This window comes from Lissotriton helveticus, chromosome 1_2, assembly GCF_964261635.1.
Source record: "Lissotriton helveticus chromosome 1_2, aLisHel1.1, whole genome shotgun sequence".
In the NCBI taxonomy this organism is placed as follows: domain Eukaryota; kingdom Metazoa; phylum Chordata; class Amphibia; order Caudata; family Salamandridae; genus Lissotriton; species Lissotriton helveticus.
The window spans coordinates 420,269,447-420,296,921 of record NC_136058.1 but is presented as its reverse complement, the minus strand read 5'-3'; positions in this window follow the sequence as shown (position 1 = coordinate 420,296,921).

The following is a 27,475-nucleotide window of genomic DNA, read 5'->3' as shown; positions in this document are numbered from 1 at the left end:
TTCTCACTCTGCCTCTCTCTATGATCCCTCACTGCCCTCACTCTGGTTCTCACTCTTCCTCTCTTTGTGATCCCTCACTGTGCCTCTCTCTCTGGTTCTCCCTCTTCCTCTCTCTGTGATCCCTCACTGTGTCCCTCACTCTGGTTCTCACCCTTCCTCTCTTTGTGATCCCTCACTCTGCCTCTCTCTCTGGTTCTCACTCTTCCTCTCTCTGTGATCCCTCACTGTGCCTCTCTCTCTGGTTCTCACTCTTCCTCTCTTTGTGATCCCTCACTGTGCCTCTCTCTCTGGTTCTCTCTCTTCCTCTCTCTGTGATCCCTCACTGTGTCCCTCACTCTGGTTCTCACTCTTCCTCTCTTTGTGATCCCTCACTGTGCCTCTCTCTCTGGTTCTCACTCTTCCTCTCTCTGTAATCCCTCACTGTGCCTCTCTCTGTGATCCCTCACTGTGCCTCTCTCTGTGATCCCTCACTGTGCCTCTCTCTGTGATCCCTCACTGTGCCTCTCTCTCTGGTTCTCACTCTTCCTCTCTCTGTGATCCCTCACTGTGCCTCTCTCTCTGGTTCTCTCTCTTCCTCTCTCTGTGATCCCTTATTTTGCCTCTCTCTCTGGTTCTCACTCTGCCGCTTTCTGTGATCCCTCACTGTGCCTCCCTCTCTCGTTCTCACTCTGCCTCTCTCTGTGATCCCTCACTGTGCCTCTCTCTCTGGTTCTCACTCTTCCTATCTTTGTGATCCCTCACTGTGCCCCTCACTCTGGGTCTCACTCTGCCTCTCTCTGTGATCCCTCACTCTGCCCCTCACTCTGGTTCTCTCTCTTCCTCTCTCTGTGATCCCTCACTCTGCCCCTCACTCTGGTTCTCACTCTGCCGCTCTCTGTGATCCCTCACTGTGCCTCTCTCTCTGGTTCTCTCTCTTCCTCTCTTTGTGATCCCTCACTGTGCCTCTCTCTCTGGTTCTCTCTCTTCCTCTCTCTGTGATCCCTCACTCTGCCCCTCACTCTGGTTCTCTCTCTTCCTCTCTTTGTGATCCCTCACTGTGTCCCTCACTCTGGTTCTCTCTCTTCCTCTCTCTGTGATCCCTCACTGTGCCTCTCTCTCTGGTTCTCACTCTGCCGCTCTCTGTGATCCCTCACTGTGCATCTCTCTCTGGTTCTCTCTCTTCCTCTCTCTGTGATCCCTCACTCTGCCCCTCTCTCTGGTTCTCTCTCTTCCTCTCTTTGTGATCCCTCACTGTGCCTCTCTCTCTCTGGTTCTCTCTCTTCCTCTCTCTGTGATCCCTCACTCTGCCCCTCTCTGGTTCTCTCTCTTCCTCTCTTTGTGATCCCTCACTGTGCCTCTCTCTCTGGTTCTCACTCTGCCTCTCTCTGTGATCCCTCACTGTGCCTCTCTCTCTGGTTCTCACTCTGCCTCTCTCTGTGATCCCTCACTGTGCCCCTCTCTCTGGTTCTCACTCTCCCTTTCTCTCTGATCCCTCACTGTGCATCTCTCTCTGGTTCTCTCTCTTCCTCTCTCTGTGATCCCTCACTCTGCCCCTCTCTCTGGTTCTCTCTCTTCCTCTCTTTGTGATCCCTCACTGTGCCTCTCTCTCTCTGGTTCTCTCTCTTCCTCTCTCTGTGATCCCTCACTCTGCCCCTCTCTGGTTCTCTCTCTTCCTCTCTCTGTGATCCCTCACTGTGCCTCTCTCTCTCTGGTTCTCTCTCTTCCTCTCTCTGTGATCCCTCACTGTGCCTATCTCTCTGGTTCTCACTCTGCCTCTCTCTGTGATCCCTCACTGTGCCCCTCTCTCTGGTTCTCTCTCTTCCTCTCTTTGTGATCCCTCACTCTGCCCCTCTCTGGTTCTCTCTCTTCCTCTCTCTGTGACCCCTCACTCTGCCCCTCACTCTGGTTCTCTCTCTTCCTCTCTCTGTGATCCCTCACTCTGCCCCTCTCTGGTTCTCTCTCTTCCACTCTCTGTGATCCCTCACTCTGCCCCTCACTCTGGTTCTCTCTCTTCCTCTCTCTGTGATCCCTCACTGTGCCTCTCTCTCTGGTTCTCACTCTGCCGCTCTCTGTAATCCCTCACTGTGCCTCTCTCTCTGGTTCTCTCTCTTCCTCTCTCTGTGATCCCTCACTGTGCCCCTCACTCTGGTTCTCTCTCTTTCTCTCTTTGTGATCCCTCACTGTGCCCCTCTCTCTGGTTCTCTCTGTGATCCCTCACTGTACCTCTCTCTCTGGTCTCTCTCTTCCTCTCTTTGTGATCCCTCACTCTGCCCCTCACTCTGGTTCTCTCTCTTCCTCTCTCTGTGATCCCTCACTGTGCCCCTCACTCTGGTTTTCACTCTTCCTATCTTTGTGATCCCTCACTGTGCCTCTCTCTCTGGTTCTCACTCTCCCTCTCTCTGTGTTCCCTCACTGTGCCCCTCACTCTGGTTCTCACTCTGCCGCTCTCTGTGATCCCTCACTGTGCCTCTCTCTCTGGTTCTCACTCTTCCTCTCTCTGTGATCCCTCACTGTGCCTCTCTCTCTGGTTCTCTCTCTTTCTCTCTTTGTGATCCCTCACTGTGCCCCTCACTCTGGTTCTCTCTGTGATCCCTCACTGTGCCTCTCTCTCTGGTCTCTCTCTTCCTCTCTCTGTGATCCTCACTCTGCCCCTCACTCTGGTTCTCTCTCTTCCTCTCTCTGTGATCCTCACTGTGCCCCTCACTCTGGTTTTCACTCTTCCTCTCCTTGTGATCCCTCACTGTGCCCCTCACTCTGGTTCTCACTCTTCCTCTCTTTGTGATCCCTCACTGTGCCTCTCTCTCTGGTTCTCACTCTTCCTCTCTTTGTGATCCCTCACTGTGCCCCTCACTCTGGTTCTCACTCTTCCTATCTTTGTGATCCCTCACTGTGCCCCTCTCCGGGTCTCACTCTGCCTCTCTCTGTGATCCCTCACTGTGCCTCTCTCTCTGGTTCTCACTCTTCCTCTCTCTGTGATCCCTCACTGTGCCTCTCTCTCTGGTTCTCACTCTTCCTCTCTTTGTGATCCCTCACTGTGCCCCTCACTCTGGTTCTCACTCTTCCTCTGTTTGTGATCCCTCACTGTGCCCCTCACTCTGGTTCTCACTCTTCCTCTGTTTGTGATCCCTCACTGTGCCCCTCACTCTGGTTCTCACTCTTCCTCTGTTTGTGATCCCTCACTGTGCCCCTCACTCTGGTTCTCACTCTTCCTCTGTTTGTGATCCCTCACTGTGCCCCTCACTCTGGTTCTCTCTCTTCCTCTCTTTGTGATCCCTCACTGTGCCTCTCTCTCTGGTTCTCACTCTTCCTCTCTTTGTGATCCCTCACTGTGCCCCTCACTCTGGTTCTCACTCTTCCTCTGTTTGTGATCCCTCACTGTGCCCCTCACTCTGGTTCTCACTCTTCCTCTCCTTATGATCCCTCACTGTGCCCCTCACTCTGGTTCTCACTCTTCCTCTCTTTGTGATCCCTCACTGTGCCCCTCACTCTGGTTCTCACTCTTCCTCTGTTTGTGATCCCTCACTGTGCCCCTCACTCTGGTTCTCACTCTTCCTCTCTCTGTGATCCCTCACTCTGCCGCTTTCTGTGATCCCTCACTCTGCCCCTCACTCTGGTTCTCTCTCTTCCTCTCTCTGTGATCCCTCACTGTGCCCCTCACTCTGGTACTATCTCTTCCTCTCTCTGTGATACCTCACTCTGCCCCTCACTCTGGTACTATCTCTTCCTCTCTCTGTGATCCCTCACTGTGCCCCTCACTCTGGTTCTCTCTCTTCCTCTCTCTGTGATCCCTCACTGTGCCCCTCACTCTGGTACTATCTCTTCCTCTCTCTGTGATCCCTCACTGTGTGCCTCACTCTGGTACTCTCTCTTCCTCTCTCCGTGATCCCTCACTCTGCCCCTCACTCTGGTACTATCTCTTCCTCTCTTTGTGATCCCTCACTGTGTCCCTCACTCTGGTACTCTCTCTTCCTCTCTCTGTGATCCCTCACTCTGCCCCTCACTCTGGTACTATCTCTTCCTCTCTCCGTGATCCCTCACTCTGCCCCTCACTCTGGTACTATCTCTTCCTCTCTTTGTGATCCCTCACTGTGTCCCTCACTCTGGTACTCTCTCTTCCTCTCTCTGTGATCCCTCACTCTGCCCCTCACTCTGGTTCTCTCTCTTCCTCTCTCTGTGATCCCTCACTGTGCTCCTCACTCTGGTACTATCTCTTCCTCTCTCTGTGATCCCTCACTGTGTCCCTCACTCTGGTACTATCTCTTCCTCTCTTTGTGATCCCTCACTGTGTCCCTCACTCTGGTACTCTCTCTTCCTCTCTCTGTGATCCCTCACTGTGTCCCTCACTCTGGTACTATCTCTTCCTCTCTTTCTGTGATTCCTCACTGTGCCTCTCTCTCTGGTTCTCTCTCTGCCTCTCTCCTTGATCCCTCACTGTGCCTCTCTCTCTGGTTCTCATTCTGCCTCTCTCTGTGACCCCTCACTGTGCCTCTCTCTCTGGTTGCCTGTCTCTTCCTCTCTCTGTGATCCCTCACTGTGCCCCTCACTCTGGTTCTCACTCTGCCTTTCTCCTTGATCCCTCACTGTGCCCCTCTCTGGGTCTCACTCTGCCTCTCTCTATGATCCCTCACTGTGCCTCTCACTCTGGTTCTCCCTCTCCCTCTCTCTGTGATCCCTCACTCCGCCCCTCACTCTGGTACTATCTCTTCCTCTCTCTGTGATCCCTCACTGTGCCTGTCTCTCTGATCCCTCATTGTGCTCCTCTCTCTGGTTCTCACTCTGCCTCTCTCTGTGATCCCTCACTGTGCCTCTCTCTCTGGTTGCCTGTCTCTTCCTCTCTCTGTGATCCCTCACTGTGCCCCTCACTCTGGTTCTCACTCTGCCTCTCTCCTTGATCCCTCACTGTGCCTCTCACTCTGGTTCTCCCTCTCCCTCTCTCTGTGATCCCTCACTCCTCCCCTCACTCTGGTACTATCTCTTCCTCTCTCTGTGATCCCTCACTGTGCCTGTCTCTCTGATCCCTCATTGTGCTCCTCTCTCTGGTTCTCACTCTGCCGCTTTCTGAGATCCATCACTGTGCCTGTCGCTCTGGTTGCCTCTCTCTGCTCCCTCGTTGCGCCCCTCACTCTGCCTCTCTCTCCCTGTTCCCTCGCTGTACTCTGCCTCTCTTTCTGTGATTCCTCACTGTGCCTCTCTCTCTGTAATCCCTCACTGTTCATGGTTGTCACCTCCATCAGGTTCTTCTCAGCACAGAGTTGAGAGCTGTACCTCGGCTCTGCAGAGATTGAGTGTGAACTCACTGATTAACATAGAGGGAGCTATTGTTGCATGAGCGTCTGCTCACATGCACTTTGATTTACATTCTCTTAGAATGACCCTTCTCAATAAATGTTTTGAAATGCAGTTCACAGTCAGGAGAGTAATATTTCCTCCCAGAAATAATTCTAAGCAGAGCTGTCTTCTTTGAGGCGCACTGCAGACTGCTCCTGAGACTTCTGAACAGTTAGTTGAATGCTATTACAAAAGTATGTAGTGAGCCCTGGCTTATTTACCAGTCTCTTATTTTGAGAGCAAGAACCTATATAAAAACTTGTTGGGACGGAAATGTCCTCCACATGGTGTACAGTCGTGATTCCCTGCCCTGAGTGCCTGATTGCAAGTATCTGGCCGAAAAGGCAAAGCGGAAGGCAGAAAAATTAGCAGAAAAGGCAAAACAGAGCAGGAAACAAACAGATGAGGCACAACAGAGCAGGAAACGAGCAGAGGACGCGCAACAGAGCAGGAAACAAGCAGAGGAGGCACAACAGAGCAGGAAACGAGCAGAGGAGGCGCAACGGAGCAGGAAACGAGCAGAGGAGGCGCAACGGAGCAGGGAACGAGCAGAGGAGGCACAGCAGAGCAGGAAATGAGCAGAGGAGGGGCAGCAGAACAGGAAACAAGCAGAAGAGGCGCAGCACCGCAGGAAACGAGCAGAGGAGACGCAACATCGTGAAGATACTCTCCAACCCCAGGTCCAACACCAACGACATCCCGCCGTTGCAAGCCCGGTGCGACTCCCTCGCCACCTTATTCCAACGCAAGATAGCAGACATCCACGACACAAGAGACCGTCCGTACACCATCAACCACGACCCCCTGCTAGCCTGGGCCAACGTGAGCATCGATGACACCATCAAGACCATGAGCACAATCCACTCCGGCTCTCCGTCAGACCCATTCCCGCACCACAACTTCAACAGAGCAAGCAGCTCCATCGCACCCCACCTGCCCAACATCATCAATCTCTCCCTTGAGACAGTGACCTTCCCCAAGATCAACACACTACTCAAAAAACCTAAGGCTGACCTAAGAGACCCCAAGAATTCCGGCCCATCTCTCTGCTCCCCTTCTCGGCCAAGGTCATCGAGAAAACTGTCAATAGACAGCTAACCCGATACCTCGAAGAAAACAGAATCCTGGACCCTTCCCAGTCAGGGTTCCGCAGCAACCACAGCACAGAGACTGCCCTCTTCGCCGCCACTGACTACATCAGGACCCTGCTGGACAACGGGGAGACTGCAGCACTCATCATCCTAGTCCTCTCTGCCGCCTTCGACACTGTCTGCCACCTCGCACATCGTGCACGCCTCCACGCCTCCACTCCAGACTCCACTTCGGGTCTAGCCAGCGCTATATAAAACTTAAAAGAAAAAAAAAAGACTCTGGACTGGACCACCTCCTTCCTCTCTGGCAGAACCTAGAGCGTCCGCCTCCCCCCATTCTGTTCTAAAGCCTCCAAGATCATCTGCGGCATACCCCAGGCATCCTCCCTCAGCCCAACGCTGTTCAACATTTACATGGCCCCGCTCGTACACGTAGCCCGACAGCACGACCTCAACATAATCTCCTACGCCGACAACACTCAGCTGATCCTCTCCCTCACCAAGGACCCCCTCACCGCCAAAACCAACCTCCACGAAGGAATGAAGGCCGTCGCAGACTGGATGAAGACCAGGCGTCTGAAGCTGAACTCGGACAAGACGGAGGTCCTCATCCTCGGCTCCAACCCTTCAGCCTGGGATGACTCCTGGGGGCCGACGGCACTGGGGGCAGGCCCGACACCCACCGACCACGCACGCAACCTGGGAATCATCCTCAACTCAACGCTCTCAATGACCAAGCAAGTCAACGCCATCTCCTCCTCCTGCTTCAACACCCTCCGCATGCTCCGCAAGATCTACAGATGGATCCCGACAGATATAAGAAAGACAGTCACCCAGGCCCTCGTCAGCAGCAGAATCGACCACGGAAATGCCCTCTACGCGGGAGCCCCGACCAAGCTCATCAAACGACTCCAACACATCCAAAACGCCTCGGCATGACTGATCCTCGACATACCACGCCACTGCCACATCACCCCCCACCTGAGAAACCTGCACTGGCTCCCCGTCAACAAGAGATTATCCTTCAATCTCCTCACCCACACACACAAGTCACTCCACAAGACCGGCCCAGCCTTCCTCAATAGACGGCTCTCCTTCTACATGTTATGTTATGTTATAAAAACTTTTATATCGCGCTCTACTACTAACAAGTATCCTGGTGCGGTGAGTGAAGGTTATATGGAAGACAGAGAGACAGACGGGTTATAAAGTAAGGTTGAACGGATGAGTTTTCAGCCCTGTTAGAATTGGGGGTCTCTGGTTGGCGCAAGTATGTACTTGTGACAAGCAGGGACCCTCTCCTCTAAGTCAGGGCGAAGGATGACCCCTTAGAATTACCCTTGCTCACCCTCTAGGTGCGTGGCGTGAGCAGCCAAGGCTATTCTTCAGGCGTTAGTTAGTTAAGCATTTGTAATATTGCACACAGTAAAATACACCAATCCCCCCACAAATGGACACCAGGCTGTGGATATATAAAAAATACGCTTCTTTATGTAAAAATATATATATCTCTTAGGTCAGACTTATTCACAAGACCAAATAACGTTTTTGTTGCACCACAGGTTGTAAATAGGTACTTTTCTTAGTTTCAGTTCAAAAATGGAGATTTCTTTGTTAATGCGCTTTTGTTGTAAATTTCCTAATTTCAATAGTTCTCTCAGTGTTCTCTCCTTTTAAAAGATAGTCTCTCTCTGTTCTGGGGCTTTGGGACCCTCCCCGGGCCTTCGGCATGCCTTGCAGCGCCTCTCCTGCTTTCTACGGGGAAACTGACACAGCCCCTACCGCGTCTCACGCATCGGGCGTGAGCGCGCCTGTGCCGGCCCCGGCTCTTCCTCTCGGTTCGAGGACAGAGTCAGCTGCGGGCCGGCCCAGCGGTGCGGGAGGGCTCTGGGAGCAGAGCGGCAGGTAGGAGGAAGCTCGGGGTCCCTGACGGGGAGTACTGATGGAGCACTCAGCTCTGACTCACCCGTGGGGGCTCCGGGCACACGGAGGCTTCTCTGCGCAGCTCCCAGGCAGGGAGCGATGACGGGGAAAGAAGGAGTTGCAGGCCCCGGGCCCGGTGGTGATTGGATGAGCACTTCTTCTTCTTCTTTGGCGAGAGTCGGCACCGGCTTGTGCGACTCCGACGGGGGCACTCTCGGATCTTTGACGCCAGCGGGCGTGTGCAGGCAGGCAGGCGCGGCCCGCGACCCTCGGCACGACGGTGCGGGGGTCTCCTCAGCGGGGGCGGCGCGGCCTGACAAAGCCTCAGGAATTGCGAAGCGGGGTCACAGGGCACGGACTGTGCAGCTGTCGACCCGGCGTGGATCACAATCCACAGAGGAAATTCCGGCGGGAGGGGGGAGAGCGCTTCAAGGCACTCCAGTAGCAGGCAAGGGGCAGAGGAGCAGGAAGCCAAGCCTGGGGGCAGAGAGCGACTCCGATCGGAGCGAGGCTCTCACAGGGCAGAGGCTGGCAAGCTCCCGAGTGCCACAGCCCTAGGAGGGGGCGATGAGGGGCGCAGTCTGGCTCCAGCAGGGAAGCACACACGGCTCAAAAGTCAAGACGAGCAAAAGCACCAAGGACCCACTAGTCCTGGGGTCCAGGTCAGGGGGCAAGCTCAATCAAGCCCTTGGAGAATGTTTAAAGCACAAAGAAGCAAAGTCTTTTCTCAGCAAGTCTTCTCCTCTCCTTTCTCAGCAAGGCAAGCAGCAGGCCAGTCCTCCCAGCGTCTCTTCTCCTTCTAGTCGGGTAGAGGTCCTTCGTGGTAAAACAGGATTCTAATTTACAAGGAGCAGGGCTCCTACTTTTATACACAGTTTCTTTTGTTCTTACAGGCCAGGGGGGCCTTTGCATAACTGCTCACAGCCTCTGAGCACTAGGGGTGGGTACTTCTGGCTTCTGCATTCAGTGTGAGGGCAGGCACATCAGCCGCTCCCCAGGGGGGCGGAGCCAGCATTGTGTGGACAGGGGCAGCCAGGAGCACTTCGTTGACAAGCTTCGGTCCTTCCCGGGCCAGGTGCAGGCTGAGTCATCAGTCGCTCCCCAGGGGGGTGGAGCCAGCATTGTGGTGGCAGAGCACAGCCTGGTGCATAGTTCAGGGAAACTCCCACCTCCCACTAAGGTGTAATCCTGCCATTCACCACCTGTCACCTCCCAGCCCTGTCACTCACACATCCCAGACAGTCAGATCCACATCCAAGCAGAGGCGGGCTGAAATTGTTAGGCAAGCAAATGCTAGCTTTCTAAAAGTAGCATTTGCAAACACAGGATATTAAAATAAACTTTACTAAAAGAAGTATTTTATTATTCTGAGTTCAGGCATACTAAACATTAATTTCTACCATGTTCCCTGAGCCTGCTGGGATTATAGAGTGTGATAATTCCAGCAGCTCATCTGGCCTAAAGGGGACAGGTAGCCTTACAATAGTGAAAAACGAATTTGGCAGTAATTCACTATTAGGACATGCCACTCTCATCAGAGCATGTCCTACCTTACACTTACAATGCACCCTGCCCTTGGGCCTACCATAGGGGTGACTAATATGAAGTTAAGGGAAGGTTTAAGGGCTGGCAAGTGTGTGCACTTGCCCAGCCAGCATGACAGTACCAGACTGCACACAGGTTCTGCAATGGCAGACCCTAGACACATTTTTAAAAGGCTGCTTCTGTGGGTGGCGCAACCAGCGCTGCAGGCCCACTAGCAGTATTGGCATTCACAAGCCCTGGCACTCCTGGTGCACTTTACTGGGGACTGACAGTAAATCCAATGAACCAATCATGGACATCAATCATAGTTACACTTTATACAGGGAGAGCATATGCACTTTAGCACTGGTCAGCAGTGGTAAAGTGCCCAGAGTCATTAAACCAACAAAAACAGGTCAGAGAGAGTATTGGAGGAAGGCAAAAAGTTTAGGGATGACCCTGCCAAGAAGGCCAGGTCTAACAAGCCCCTTCTTGAAGGCAGAGATTGTCGGAGTAACTCTCAGGAGCAATAGAAGCGCATTCTAGGCCCTAGCGGTCCTGACAGAGATAGACTGGCCACCCAGTCTAGAATACTTAAATCTAATCCCCAACCGCCAGCTACGCTACACCGACCTCTCACTCGGCACCGTCCCATGCATCCGAAGAACAACCACCGGTGGGAGATCCTTATTCCACCTTGCCGTCAAGACATGGAACACCCTCCCACTGAGCCTATGAGAGACCCAAGACCTGCTGACCTTCAGGAGGATACTCAAGACCAGGCTGTTCTATAAGTACCGCCCCCCCCCCCCCCGGCGCCTTGAGACCCTCACGGGTATGTAGTATGCTTTACAAATGATTGATTGATTGAACAGAGCAGGAAACAAGCAGAGGAGACGCAACAGAGCAGGAAACTAGCAGAGGAGGCGCAACAGAGCAGGAAACGAGCAGAGCAGGCGCAAGAGAGCAGGAAACGAGGAGAGGAGGCGCAACAGAGAAGGAAACAAGCAGAGGAGGCGCAACAGAGCAGGAAACGAGCATAGGAGTCGCAACAGAGACGGAAACAAGCAGAGGAGGCGCAACAGAGCAGGGAACGAGCAGAGGAGGCAAAACAGAGCAGGGAACGAGCAGAGAAGATGCAACAGAGGGCAGCAAGTAGACAGGCAGCAGAGCGTAGCGGGACTGCGGGCAAGCTGGACGGAAGAAATGTCACAGGGGGAACTGGCATGAGGACCTGGCGGAGTCCTTTGGCGCCCAGATCGTATCTTACGCCGATGATACCCAGCTCCTATTCACTTGTGCTAGGGGCGGGTCTTTCGACGGCATACAGATCAGGGACTGCCTTGGTGCGGTCTTTGAGTGGTTCAGGTGTAATGGCTTAAAGTGCAATTCCGATAAGTCGGAACTGCTCTTTTTTGGATGCTCCTGTGAACCAGATTGGAAAGGTTGGTGGCCACAAGATATGTTTCCTCCTGACAATGTGTCTCTCAAGGCTAAAAACTTGGGAGTGATTGTGGACAGTGAACTGTCCTTTGGGCCACATATTGCGTGCCTCTCAGGTAAATGCTTCGGCATTTTACGGATGCTGAGGAAATTTCTTCCTTTAGTGTCCTTCCAGCATAGGAAGACTATTGTTCAGGCCTTGATTGGATCTCGACTGGACTATGCAAACGTTCTCTTTTTGGGTCTACCAAAATATCTTCTGACCCGTTTGCAAGTAGTCCAGAACTCGGCAGCCCGTGCTATCTACGGGCTCCCGAGAAGAGCAGGTGCCACTGTTCTACTGAACACCTTACACTGGTTACCGATCGCAAAGAGAATTCTTTTCAAGAGCCTGACTTTTGCCTTCAAAGCTCTCCAAGGCACTGGCCCTAAGTACATTAGGAATCGTCTCTCCCGATATGTACCTAGCAGGTCTTTGAGATCATCTTGTTTATCCAAGATGACAGTCCCGGCTATCAGGCGTTCAAGGATGGGAGGTCGATCATTCCGCTACCTAGCCCCGAAGGCTTGGAACGAACTACCACTTTCCCTTAGACAGGCTCCTAGTCTCCTTGCTTTTAGAAAATAGCTTAAAACGTGGCTTTTTACCAAATAAACTTTTTCCCTCTCCTCTGTCTGCATTTTAGTTGTTATGTTGTTGTCTTGCTTGCTGATACTCTTCGCCAAAGCGCCGAGATGCTCCTTGGAGTAGCCGAGCGCTATAGAAGAAATTAAGCGGATTTGCGGATTTGCGGATTGCGAAAATCCGCAAAATCCGCAAACTCTCGCGGATTTGCGTATTTTTTTGGGGGGTGTGTTCGCACGGGTTTCTGCAAGTTCGCGAGGGTTTTGTACAATTTCGCAAATTGCGAACTTACTTGTCGGGTCGCCAGTTTTGCGAACTTGTTGTTTCTACGTGCCCAGCCTGTTTGCAAGGCTTTCTTCATCACTGCCACCCTCTGTCACCACTGGCACTCTCTTTGGTCACCCATGCCACCCTCTGGCTCACCCATGTCACCCTCTGTGTCATCACAGCACCCTCTGGTTCACCAGTGTACATTATTGGGGCAAAGCAAAGCACTGCCATCCTCTGTCAACACTGGCACTCTGGTTCACCCATGCCACCCTCTGGCTGGCACACCCATGCCACCCTCGGTGTCATCACAGCACCCTCTGATTGACTAGTGAGTGTACATTATTGTGGCAAAGCCAAGCACACCTGCACTAAGTTTTGCAAACAACAACACCTGCCCTGCCCCAACTGAAATTAATGAAGGCTGGCACCTGCTTGTCTGCTCCCTTTCCTTTTTGTTGCAATAACAGGATGCAATGGCATACTTGTAACTATTCTGTGACTGTCAGAGCAGGGTCACACAATAAATGTAAATGTAAATGTAGTATACTTGTAAAGCGCACAGCTGCCCCAGCAACGGGGCGTCCCGGCGCTGTATAACTCTGGGGAACCCGTCCTGGCTTTCCCTGTGGGATGGTCCCTTGCTGGGAGTCCCCAAGGTGGAGCCAGGCATCCCCGGAATTGGTGGGGCCGTTGTGGAGATTAGGCAAGCTAATGCCCAGAGTTGCCGAGTGGAACCCCTGATTAGAGTAAGCACCGAAGCGAGAATTATCGAGTCCGCTGACCAAGGTCCTCGACCCTGCCGCGTCGGGAATTGAACCCTGGTCCCAGGCTGACTTCTGCTCTCAGGCCTGCTGCCTCTAACCAGTGAGCCACACTACTCCACTATTGCTCCAATAGTTGCAAGTAGGCAACCGGATTCTGGAGGGCCCCTTCAGGAAGCACTACAGGTAAATGGTTACAAATGATGAGCTCGAACTTTTGCACCTGCTCGTTGGTTTTGCTTTTGCAAAACTTGTTTTTCGGTAATTTCGCCCTATTCGCGAGGCGCGGCGTCGTGCGAACTCGACCGTGGAAGCCGCGAACTTGTGCGAGTTACCCCAAGGTTGAATATGGGCGCCGCCATTTTGTTTGCGTGACGTATTTCCGTTTCCGCCCGCTATGTGTAATCTCGCGCAATGAGCGCATTGCGAATGCAAGTTCGCACGAGTACGCGAGAGAAATCGCGTGCGAACTTACTTACGCGCACGTGATCGGGCCGCCATCTTGTTTTTCATTCATTCCTATGTGTCTGGGTATGGTGTTTCTATCCTCTGTATATCTCTGCCATCCTTTGCTTGTTTTAATATTTTTTTTGATCTATTTAACTTATTTTCTATCCCTCTATTTTTCTAGGTCTATATTTTTGTGTTTTAGGCTACTTTTGTTTACTTTTCAACTACTTTTTTAAACTTTTATTTCCTTCTTCCCTACTCTTATTCTTTTTCATTTTGTCTCCTTCCTTACTGCTAACACCTGCCCAGAACATGGTGAAGACAGCTGTCCAGCTGCCCAAGACGGGCACCGCAGCCCGTGCCCGGCTCCCGTGTGGCCGCTTGAGGGCGGAAATGGTGGTGCCCCGGGAGATTTTCAGCCCTGAGGAGGTGGGCGCACTCATTTTTTATGTGCAGCGCCGTCTCCCCAGGACCATCGCGGCAGGCGGCAGCATCGCTGCTGGTTATACCAACAGCGAGGAGCGACGGAAGCGGTGGGGGCAGGTGTGCCGGGCCCTTTTTAACATCACGGGGGTCCAGCGCACCTACAATCAAGTGACCCACCGCTGGACCGATATCCTGGACCGAGAGCGTGACCTGCTAGATGTGCTGGGAGTGGAGGTCCCCGGGCATGGTGAGTAGTAGTAGCAATTTTTTCATCACTCACTACTCTGTTTTTTCTCCTGCTCTGTGTGACTGTGTTATATTGCAAATGTTTGCTTTAATATTTTTACAAAGACCAATAATGCTGCTGATTACATTGATAAGAGAGGTAAATTAATATTTCAAAATCTTCTGTGCATTTCAGGTGCACTGTTCTCCTTCTCTGTGGCGGTGCCACTGCTTATTTGTTTTCTATTTTGTGTTCATTTAATTGGGCTGAGTAATGTATGAGTGTATTTTACAGAACTGCGTAATGCTAGACACAAAGGGGCAGATTTACAAGCCCCTTGTGCCACGTTTACGCTGCCTTACCTGACGCACAGCGACATAAACGTGGCGCATCCCTGCGAGTCATGTACAACGTGATGCATCTAAGGAGATGCGCCACGTTAAGGCCTGGGCCTGCGCCACAATGGGTGCGTTCCCACGCAGGGGGGGGTGGCGGTCAGGCAGCTGTGCGCCTCGCAAAAGTGCCTGCGTGAAATCTACAAGATTTAACGCAGGCACTTCCGCGACGTTGCTATGTCAATTCTTTATGCCTGCTTGCTTGAAGCAGGCGTAAGGACTGATGCGGTATGTTGAGTATTGGGCAGCCCTGAGCATTGCTATAGTTGCATCGCGCCCGCGACGCGACTCTAGAGATGCGCCCCTCTTTCGTCACGAGATGCGTCACGCATCTGCCTACCCTTGCGCCAGGGTTTGCCGCATTGTAATAGCGGCGCATCTGCCGTGACGCAAGGTTAGTTTTGCGTTACGCATTTGTTCTGGTGCACATCTGGAGGTGTCCAGCTCAGAACTCGTAAGTATGCCCCTAAGTGTCAGATTAGCAATTACCTGCGCATCCCTGCAAAGTGTGCGGCACGCCAGCACCACCCATGGTGCGCCGTATTTACAATGCGGCACACCATGGTCCCAAAACATCACCGAAGCGTTACGCATCGGTGCCGTAAAGGCGGCTCATTGATGGAGTTGCGTTGCAACGATGGCGCAGCTCCAGCAATGCTGCGTCAAGCCGTAAGTCTGCTTCATGCAGGCGCAGGGTTTCAGTGACGCATCATTGTCCTAAATGACTGATTGAAATTTTATATATTCCCCATAGCCACTTTTAGCATGCGTTCCTGCGCAGGAACGCCCTCCCTTGCGATGGAATGCTCCCTAATGGCGCAGGGTTTTAGAATGGGATGCATCTCCCATATGCGTCACGTTGTTAATATACGCCACACCATGGCGCCTCTCTTGTTGTGGCGCTGCGTCACAAAATTGACGCAAGAATGGAGCAAAAGAGCTGCAAGGGGCTTGTAAATCTGCCCCTAGAGTAGAGGCTCAGGTGCAGTCCTTCCTTTGTAGCCCTCTTTTTGGATGAAATAGTAGGTTCTTGTTCTTTCTAAATGTTTGATTTGGTTGACAAGGACATCGGCAAGCAGCAATCATCAATGTTTTCTGTTATTTCTTTCATGTTGTACGTCAGGTCCGCCCAGGGGCAAGCGGACCGAAAAATCGGATGCAGCAGTGGCTCCAAAGGAGGAGGATGCAGGCCAGGGCGGCGAGTGCTCCTTTGCTGGCCCCAGTAAGTTTTCATTTAAATATAGAGGACCTATTGTTGTCCAAGCATTCCTAATTTAATTGTTTCGAAATAGTGTTTAGATAGGAGCAAAATCAATAATACTACTGTTGCAGGGACAATTCTCCACAAACCGAACTATGGACACCAAAGACCAGAGTAATAATATTTCAGAGTGGCGTGTTTGGCACACTGTATAAATAAACCTGGTAGTGTCAGCAGCACAGACTCCTCCTTGCAAAAATTGCAAAACTTTTCGCTCAGTCACTCTAGTCTGGAGGACTAAAAACCACAGAGTCAATTCAAGTTTAAAAGCTTTATTAAAAGTTTAAGTAAACACATATATTAAAATAAAGTTAGTTGGAAATGGAAAAGTGCTTGGTGCTGAGTTGATGAGTAATGGATTGGTACACATTTCTTGTGGTCGAGCCGAGCTTTCACCTGGTTTGAAGTTGATGTTCCTCTTGTCCTTAGAAGTCCAGTTTCTGTCTGTTCAGAGAAAAATAGTGTGTGTTAAAATTAAGCAAGCATTCAACAATTGTGACAAAAAAATGAAGCAAGACAACAGCTTTCCCTGGAAGGAGGGACATTTTTACTTTAGACTAGAGTAGACAGTCAATTAATTTTTCTGTTGTTTTCACATTTTTTCATTCATAGACCAAATACTAGTGGAGTGGTGTAATCTAACATTCTTAAATCTACTTTGTAGGTGGAACATCTGGTGGCGGGGCCAGCTCGGATGTGGTGGTCATCATTGACTCGGAGTCCGAGGGTCAATCTGGGGAGGAGGCGGCGCTAGAGGAGTCGGACCAAGAGCAAGAAGTACAGACTGTGAGGAAGGAGACGGTGGCGGTGGCGAGTACAGGTAAGCTGGATCATGGTACTATCTGACTCTTAGATAGGATATGATGTGTATTCAGTGGTGGCCCAGTGACAAATTACAATATGGTAATTACAGCAGGCTGGGACCGACAGACAGATAGAGGCAGAGACAGAGAGAGAGGAAGACAGAAGGAGAGAGAGAGAGGGAGGGAGCCAGAGGGAGGGTGAGGGAGGGAGACAGAGAGAGAGAGACAGCGAGGTAGAGGGAGACAAAGGGAGACAGAAAGAGGGAGACAGAGAGAGAGAGAGAGAGAGAGAGAGAGGGAGGGAAACAGACATATCGCCTGAGCCTGGTGCAGATGATACGGTTGCTGGTGTGGTTAACGGCTCAGAGGAAAAATCACTCACTTCTGCCAGATCTCTTTCATATGAAAGAGCACCAAACCAAGGATACAAGTGAGTTGTGGGAAGGGAAATGGTGATTCAAGCGCCCCCCCCTTGCCCCTCCCTGCGGACGCCCATGATACTGGCCTGAATAGTTTTGTACTGCCCTGGCTAGTTGCTAGTTGTACTGTGACACAACTTCCTGCTGAATCATTTTGTGTTAATCATATTCTTAAAGAGCATTGGTTACAGATTATGTCTTTCTTTCTTCATATAGTTGGCAATACTAAAACCTCCAAACCAACGAGGAGTATGCTGGCTGTACTGGCCCGGCAACGGAGGCTGGAAGCAACTGTTGCCGAATATCGGCGGCTGGTGGAACTGGAGGGGGACGACACGCACTCCAGTGCATCAAATCTAACATCATCTACATCCTCCTCCGTTACCCCACGTTCTGCCGGTAAGCACAGTGCTCCAGCGAACCGGAGCCGTGCTGGAAGACGCCACCACCGAGCAGCAAAAGCTGCACCTCGCAGTACTGTTAAGGGTCGCTTGCGCCGTGCACTCCGCAGAGTGTCCGACCTAGAGGCGGAGGTCCAGAAATGGAACAAATATCAGAATGTGGTGGAGGGCCTCCGCCTAGATCAAGCCATCCTCCAGGAGAAGTATGATGCCCTGGCCCTAAGGCATGATGCCCTGGAGGCCAAACTTAACAGCTTGCATCCCTAGAGTGTCCCTTGCCCCTTTTTTTTGAGACTTTTGGGGGGTGGGAATTGGGAGTTGGGTTTTTTGGGGACTTTTGAGGACTATTTATTTGTTGGGGTTAGGGAGGGTCTTGCGGGAGATTATTTTGTTAGGGATATAAATATACTTTTTCAAACTTTATCTGAGCATACCTGTTTTTTTACTACTTTTGAGCTGGGTGGGTGGTGGTTTTGCAGTAATTTCATTTAACTGAACACTGTCATCGTGTTGGTTCACGTGCAATAGGCCAAATGTTTTCCAAAGTAAATGCCTGTCACAGAGTTTGTTAATTCTTGAGCCCTAGGACTTTGCTGCTAGTACCACTGTCACTCTCTCGCCTCTCCGAATACTCCATTATACTACCTCCCATCCAAACGCTTATCTTACCTGTAATTTGTGTTTGAGGGCTGGCTCCACCTGGAATTCACAGAGTCCTAAAGCGTTCTGCAGCAGGGCCACAACTGGAGTTTCCCGGCGTGGATTTTCTGCAAATCAAAAGCAATCAACATTAGAAATGTGGCAGCGGTGCTCACACAACCCTAAAACCTAGAAGCCCCACAGACAGCACCCCTGAGACAGGCAAGCGAGCAATAATAACGCCTACACGTTCACGTGCAATAGGCCAAATGTTTTCCTAAGTAAATGCCTGTCACAGAGTTTGTTAATTCTTGAGCCCTAGGACTTTGCTGCTAGTACCACTGTCACTCTCTCGCCTCTCCGAATACTCCATTATACTACCTCCCATCCAAACGCTTATCTTACCTGTAATTTGTGTTTGAGGGCTGGCTCCACCTGGAATTCACAGTGGGGGACTCATCAACGTTAAGTAAGTTTCTTCATTGTGCAGAATCCAGGCATCAGCATTATGGGTAATGGATAGGGTGAGTCTGGAGGAGGAGGACTCAGGATAGACGACCAGGACTGAGTTCTTGTCAACTAACTGTTGTGAACCTGAGGAATGCTGCGGCATCAAAATCAAGACAGTTCTGTTGATGGGCTTGTTGTTTTATTGGTTGATTACAGTTTTGTTGGGAATGTGATGAAGCACTTGCTAAAGAAAGACAGACACACAGGAATAAAAGTGAATAAGGAGGACTATTTACAATTAATGAATGATTGAGTCATTTTCAGAACTCGCTGTCAGGGAAGCAGAACTTGTCCTCATACTCTGCTAAATCATCAGTCGGGGTTACTTCTGGTAACTTAGGAGAACTTTCCTCAGGTAGGGCGGTGTCCTCTTCTTCCTGCGTGCATTCTCGTACTCTGTAATCTGGTGGTATGAAGTGCTGGTTCATCTTTATCAAGGTGAGCCGCTCCACATTTGCGGGCAAGAGGCGGGACCTTTTGGAAGTCACAATGCCACCAGCAGAACTAAAAACACGTTCTGAGGACACGCTTGCGAGTGGGCAAGACAAGTAATTGATAGCCAGGTTGGTGAGCTCTCGCCATATTTTTCTTTTCCCATGCCAATACGTCAATGGGTCCTCAGTAATATTGACCTCTGTTGAGTCATCCAGATAGGCCTGCACCATTGAAAGAATGTCCTCCCGGATTCCTGTACTTTGCACTTCTGTGTCCTTTCTAGGACCAGGAAACCCTAGCTGAGTTAGCCAACTCGCTTCAGACATATCGCATGCGCCTGGTGCAGATGATACGGTTGCTGGTGTGGTTAACGGCTCAGAGGGAAAGTCACTCACTTCTGCCACAGGCACAGATGCAGAAGGGCTTTTTTGGGACGCCTGATGGCCTGCTGATTCACTAGTAGTACTGTCTTCTCCTACAGTTTCCTCCGCTCTCTTTCAAAACGAATGGCTGACTGAGCTAGCCAACCTTTGTACTCTGTAACATCCGATGTTTCAAAAGGAATTATTACTTTGCCAAACAATGGCTTTCTGTAACGTGGATCCAGAATAGTAGCACACATGTAGTGCTGTTGTTTCTTGATATTTACAAGCCGTTCATTGCTAACTAGGCGTTGTAATAATCTCTGCGCCAACTCATGTGCTTCGTTCTTTCCAACGTCCTCTAATTGTGAAGACACCACCTTGACTTGGTGCTCGAGCTTCAGCAACAGTGGGATAGCTTTGCTCAAAGAACAGTCCTCCCTGCTGACGTCACGCGTGAAGACCTCAAAAGGCCGAAGCATGTCTGTCAGGCTTTTAACTAGCTGCCATTGCTCCACCGCTAGCATCATTTCTGTCGTATCACCACCCAGGTTGTAGAAATACTCATTGACTACTGGAAACAGCTCATGCAGACGCTCAAGCATGTAGAAGGTTGAGTTCCAACGTGTTGCCACCTCCTGGATAAGTGCTTTCACTGGCATTCTACGTTCATTTTGCTTGCGCCTCAGCTCCTTCCGGGCCTTAAAAGAATGGTTGAAATGTGTGCATATTCTTCTGCAGATGGTCAGTGTTTTGTCGACTGCAAGTTCTTTTTTCAAAAAATTTTGCACAACAAGGTTGATACAGTGCGCCAAACACGGCACTCTGAAATAGAAACCGTCCGCCATGGCCTTAACTACATTACTGCCATTATCTGTAGAAACATAACCAACCTTGCAATGTCTTGGGCGCAGCCATTGCAAGACCTTTTTGTTAAAGTCAGCCAAAATGTTGACTGCAGTATGACTTTTCTCCATGCCAAACATGGCTAATGTTGCATGTTTACGAGCACCCTTAAAAATCTCGATCAAGTCACCACCTGCATTTATCTGTTTTATAACCCCTGAAAAAGAGACCCAGTGTGCAGTGATGCACATGTAATCAAGGGCTTGGCAACTGGTCCACATGTCTGTTGTCAGGTGTATAGTGTGAACAGCACTCTTCTGCAAAGCTGCCCCCACCAACTCAAGCACCTCTTTGTGTAGTGCTGGAACAGCAACCCTGGCAAAATAGTACCGGCTAGGAACCTTCCATTTAGGGGCCAATGTTGCCACGAGTTCAAGGAAACCCACACCTTCGACAAACGAAAAAGGGAGAAGGTCCACCGCTAGCATTTTTGCCAGCTTAGTGTTATAGAGGCGTACAGTTGGGTGGTTGCGTTGAAATTGCGCATCTGAGGAGAACATGGCTGAAATGGTGCGCTGGACAAATTTACGGGATGATGCTGATGCCTTCTTCGACCCACTTCTGATCAGTGTTGACATTTTCCGCATTGGTGTGTCTCCCAGACTCTCAGTGTGCCTGCTATGTGTTACGGAGGGTGTGGTGCTGCCAGGGGTACTGGGTGCAACCGGACACATGTCTGACGCTTCTTCTACCGCCCCATCATCTTCAGATGAAACACCTACTATGGGTATATTTTGGCCACTTGCCCTTTGGGATCGCTTTCCCTTGACGTTTGCTAGGTGCGGAAACCATTCGACAGCGTGCTTTCTTTCAAGATGACCTATCTGGCCTCCGGTTCCATAGTTGGTACCAGTCTTACCACGGCTAACGCTAGTCTTACAAATGCAACAAACGGCTATGTTATCATATTTTTCATGGACACTAAAAAAGTTCCAAACTGGGGACTGGAAACTTCTGGTTTTGCCGCACGAGGTGATACTGCTGCCAATGCCAGATGAAGCAGTGGTGGATGAGCCTTGCAGACATCTACTGGGTTGTGCAATTATTGCAGCAACCTTACTTGAGGGAGTCGAGCTGGATGGAGTCCCCCTCTGGGGAGAAAATATGGGAGCTGTAGGTTTTGTTGAACTTGTGGTACTACTTGACTGCGTTGGTGGTGCTACCAGTGGCACGTCGCCAGGGTCACGCTCAGCATGACGTCGGGATAGGGTGTAAATGTCTGTCTGCTGCATGGCCGGTGTGGCTGGACTGACATGTGTGATGACTAGGTCATTGCTGTCATCCTCTTCAACAACATCAGAATGCACCACTTCATCAAGTCGGACGTTCGGATCCATAAGTATGAGCTTTCCGGGGCCCTTCCTTTTAACATGTGATACCTTTCGCAGCTCATGGTGTGCCTCCCTCTCAGACGTCAGAGATGGTTGCCAATCTAGATCCAGATCATCATCTGATGGAGCGGGGCTTGAAGAGGAACTTCTACACACCCTCCTTGATCTTTTCCTTGCTGGGGAGCTGGGAGAAAATGAATCATCATGAGGAGTGGCTTCGTCTTCCTGACATGATACCTCCTGTGCCCCTACTTCTGGAAGAACAACCATTGTGGGTACTTGCACCGCTCCATGCGCCGCTACATGGGCATCTTCACTGACCTCTACTTGCAAGTCTCCATGGACCTCTCCTTCTCGGCCTTCTCCTTCTCGGCCTTCTCCTTCTCGGCCTTCTCCTTCTCGGCCTTCTCCTTCTCGGCCAGCTCCTTCTCGGCCAGCTCCTTCTCGGACAGCTCCTTCTCGGACAGCTCCTTGCGCATGTACTTCTGCTTGTACTAGTAGCCCATGCAGTTGTTGTTGCGGCTTTGGTTGTTGAATAGTACTTGTGAGATGAGTTACAACCTGTGTTGATGGTGTGCTGCTACTTTCTTGCGATGAACCAACATCACTGGTCGTTGGTGATTCAACAACTAAACAGGCTACCTGTGCAGCACTCATGGTGGGCCTTTGTTTTTTTTGTTGTTGTTGCCCAAAAAATGTATTGGTTGAGCCACCAGTCTCCTTGGTAAGTGGTGCCACTTGCTTCTTCTTCTCCTTAGTAGAGACATCTTTATTGCAAGAGGACCTACGGGCACCTCTTTTGGAGCCATCTTCTTCAGATGTCGGAACAACAGGCCGCAGCAGCACTTCTTCCTGGCACTGATGCTCAACGATGATGCGGAGTTTTGTGCACCTAAACGCAAACGAAGACAGAGGAACATCAGTAAATATAAATGTTGCATATGTAGCGCTTGAATAAACAGTTTGCAAGTAGGCATTTATGAATACACACGTGCACACTGCACACCACACAATATGGAAATTTCAAAATTAGGATTTGCTAAATTTTTGGGAAACAGGAATTAAACATTGATCCAAGAGAGCACACACACAGAGGGTTGTACTTTCATGTACCCCTGACTCCGCCTGGGCACAATGGGTGAAAGCAAGGCACAATGGGTGCAGGCCTATGTCTCAAAGCTCACTGCCTGCCTTCAAAATGGCCGCTTGACCCCCCCATCCACATGGCCAGGACCATGCCTCAAAATGGCCACCACCAACATAGCCAGCACCCAACCCCTACTCCAAAAAGTCAAAAAACACAACACAAATCAAATCATCACAATCCAATGCCATCCATCCATTTTCAGAAGGCTTATGCTGCCTGCTGGTGGTTTTCCGGTGCAAAATTGCAATTTTTACAATTTCGCGAGTGCGAGATTGTTGCTTCACGGTGCGAACGTGGCAAAAACCCGCAAAAACAGCGAACAGACCGATTCTGGGCCCCCCTGGGCATAATGGATGACATCAGAGCACAGTGGGTGCAGGCCTATGGCACAAAGCACACAAACTGGCTTACAAATGGCCCCTAGACCCCCACCCACACGGGACCAGACAATAAAATGGCCCCCACCCACATAGCAAGCCCCCAACACCACCCCAAAAAGTCCTAAAACACACAAAAATCAGCACAATCCAATGCCATCCATGCCCTGGCCAGAATCATGTTAAAAAAAAAATCAACAAAACAGTTGTATCATGCATGCACCCATAAATAAGCCTGGTGGTTTTCTATTCATGTGCAGCAGAATTGTAATTTTTACAATTTCGCGAGTGCGAGATTGTTGCTGCGCGGGATACGAGCAGTGCGAACACAAGCAAAAACATCCTCAGCTCGCGAACTTGCAGATTTTCCCCCCAAAAAGTCGAAAAAAAAGCAACACACACAAAAATCACCACAAACAAACAACATCAACTTACTTCTTTGTGAAATCAAATTTCGAATCCAAAAGTAATCCAAAAGGCCTCAAATCCAAATATCCAGCAGCAACCACAAAAAGTAAGTAATCCTTCCCAGTCAAGATCGAAATCAAAGTGGCCAGGAAATGGAGGAGCTTGCTGGACAGGAACAGGAAGTTGGAGACTGGGGCACTTCCTTCACCCCACCCCTATGGGAGGAGCTTGCTGGACAGGAACAGGAAGTTGGAGACTGGGCCACTTCCTTTACTAATTTTTGTACTTTCGCTAGTGCGAGATTTTTCCTGCCCGCGCCGCGGACCGCGAGCAGCGCGAGCAGTGCGAACACAAACAAAAAATCCGCTTCGCGCGGATTTTGCGTATTCTCGCCGCATCCGCGAGAGTTCGCGGATTGCGGATTCTCCGAAAATACGAAAAATCCGCGAGCGTAACGGATTTTACGCCCATGCTTAAGTATTTGTATGAACTGTGCTTAAGTCGTTTTAAATCAACAAGAATTGTGATTGTTTTATTATCTGCTGTAAATAATGCTGACAATAAACCTTTGCTATCAAGTACCACACCTGCAGGAATGCCCAGTGGGTTGTGCGAAGCTAGATTTAACATGGTCGTTTGTGGAAGTGTGTCCCTCCAGAAATCAGAGTAGATCATACAGTGGGGGTCAAGAAAGGTTTATCAGCACGGCACAAGTCGGGGGTAGCCACAGTTTGAAGGGGTCCCCCACTATTATCTAGAAACTTGACTCAGTTCCATCTAGCTCCTTAGCCTGCGACTGTTTGTTTGTGTGAGTGGCGCAAGAGAGGAACAGAGAACTTGACAAAATTAGCCCTTCTTTGCTTAATACACAGTAAATGTGAACCACTTTGGGGCTTAGGGGCTGGATAAAGAATAACATCAGGAAACAAACGCAAATTAAAAGCACATTTTATTTATTTGCTGAAAATTGTTTAAAAATGTAATTTCAAAGTTCCACATATCTGTTTAAAAATATTTACACTTTCAGTCATTTCCGAGTTTAGTTACAAACTAAAAGTGGGGAAAACATATGATGTATAAAAACTGAAACCAAAAACGTATTTTTACATTATTTTATGTTTCTTGTTTTTTGTTTTTAAAACAGGCCGTCAACCTTTCACATAAAAATTATTATAAGGACCTGACATCACTTCTTGTGCTGTCACTACATGTGACGTCACTGTAATTTGCATATGATAATGGGCTCCATACTATTTTCCTTACTTGTGCCCTGTTTATTGGCATGACATGGGTCTATAGGTATCAAAAATAAACATATAAATTCACAGGTGTTCAGCCCGTTTCTCTGGTGATGTCACTCATTGACATGTATTCGGCTGCTTCTTCCATTTTTAGGTGAGTACATATAACGTGCCGTTCCCCCTCCTTCCATTTCTCTCTATTTCTCGCCCCTTTCTTTGTCTCTCTCGCTCTCTTTATCTCTCACCCTCTCTATCTCCCACACACTCCTGTTAGCGTTAGCTTCATGAATGTCACTGCCACTTCTGGCATTCATACGACAAATCCTTTAGAACGTTTGAGGACAGGGGACAATCAAGTGTGGGAGACGAGTTGCTGGGAGTGCAACTGATTGTCCTGGCACATATATGCTTTTCATGTGGGATTTCGCCATTTCACCACATTCTTCAAACAGAGTCGGCTGCTTACAATGGCTCAATTCTGGTAAAAAGAAAGAGTTTGGCAAGTCACAAACTGAATAGGGAGAGCCATGTCAGAGAGGAGCCACGGGTCGCACTTAGTTATAAGGCCCGAGGCACGAGCTGATCCAGCAACCGATAACAGTGTGTAAAAGATGCAGCAAACATTACTTAAAAACAAGGTATGTGCTCTTTTATATCTAAAAACAGGTTATTTCTTGAACACCTGTGCTTCGTTTTAGTTCATTACATATACTGCAGTGGCATTTGTTAATAGCAATACATACATTTTACCAATGAAGCTTCCATCTCCAGAGCCCTGACAACGTGTTCACTTTGGGTGTGTTTGGTTTATAGGTTTTATCACTAAGCTGACAAGTTAGCTGAAAATATCGTTGCTAGTCCCAGTATTGTTCAGTGTTGCTTTTAAAGGAAGTGTGATCAGGTGCAATTGAATGTTTTTCTTTGTATCTCTTCTTCACCAAATAAAAATCAACAATTTTTCTTTTCTTTTAGTCCACATTGTGCTAGCCTCCCACTGTGTATCCTGGTACATCATGCTGCTTTGCTATGTGAACGGAAGTGAACAATCACTGAAAACAAACATACTTATAACTCTGCAAATACTGTTATCTGTTTTCCTTCTTTACTGCTAGTCCGGTCTTCTATCACCTGGCATTTCAATGTCCCACATAATTTGAATTGAATCTTTTTCCGTAATTCATTCCTCTCACAATAACTGCACTGTTCTGCTCTTGTCTATGTCCTCAGATGGGTCAGTATTATTTTTGATGTTCTTAAGTTCTTTCCGGAGTCTCTGTGTTTGCTGATGTGTTTGGAGGTTTGATAAGTGACTAAAGCTCTTCCCGCATTCACTGCCACTGAAAAGTTTTTCCCCCGTGTGTGTTCGCTGATGACTTTGAAGGTGTGATAACTGACTAAAGCACTTTGCACATTCACAGCACTTGAATGTTTTTTCTCCTGTGTGTGTTCGCTGATGAATCCTTAATGCTGAAGAGCCGCGAAAACTACTGTTACATTCACTACAATGATAGGGTTTTTCCCCTGTGTGTGTTCGCTGATGTGTTTGGAGGCTTGATAAGTGACTAAAGCTCTTCCCACATTCACTGCAGTTGAATGGTTTTTCCCCTGTGTGTGTTCGCAGATGTCTTTGTAGCACTGATAATTGACTAAAGCTCTTGACACATTCACTGCACTTGAATGGTTTTTCTCCTGTGTGAGTTCGCTGATGATACCTTAATGCTGAAAAGCTGCGAAAACTACTGTTACATTCACTACAATGATAGGGTTTTTCCCCTGTGTGTGTTCGCTGATGTGTTTGGAGGTTTGATAACCTACTAAAGCTCTTCCCACATTCACTGCACTTGAATGGTTTTTCCCCTGTGTGTATTCGTTGATGACTTTGTAGGTCTGATAACCTACTAAAGCTCTTTACACATTCACTGCACTTGAATGGTTTTTCCCCTGTGTGTGTTCGCTGATGACTTTGTAGCACTGATAATCGACTAAAGCTCTTCCCACATTCATTGCACTTGAATGGTTTTTCCCCTGTGTGTGTTCGCTGATGTGTTTGGAGGTTTGATGAGTCACTAAAGCTCTTCCCACATTCACTGCAGTTGAATGGTTTTTCCCCTGTGTGTGTTCGCTGATGACTTTTTAGGTCTGATAACCGACTAAAGCACTTTGCACATTCACTGCACTTGAATGGTTTTTCCCCTGTGTGTGTTCGCTGATGGGTTTGTAGATTTTCTAATTGATTACAGCTCTTCCCACTCTCATTGCACTGGTATGGTTTTTCCTCCGAGTGTGTTCGCTGATGTCTTTGTAGGTGATCTAATCGACTAAAGCTCTTCCCACATTCACTGCATATAAATGGCTTTTCTCCTGTGTGTGTTTGATTATGTCTTTGAAGGTGTGATGACTTACTGAAGCACTTTAAACATTCACTGCACTTGAATGGTTTTTGTCCTGTGTACGTGTGCTGATGAAGCTTGAGTAGTGATGACAAACTAAAGCTCTTTCTACATGTGTATGATTCTAATTTCTTGGTTAGTCTCTGTGGGTCGGGTATATATTTGTCTACATCCCTTGACTGTATTTCCTGATGGGCCGACATGGCTGATAAAGCACTTGTGTTTTTCTCACACACTTTATATGTGTGCAGTATTTTGCAAGTTTGAATTCTGCTTTAACAATAAAATCCAATAGCCACCAAATATTTGCCACACTCCTAATACGTAGAATGTGTCTTTGTAGGCAATTGTGCCTTTAGATTGGATTATGGCTATGCATGCTTGCGGGTAAATATGTATCTTCC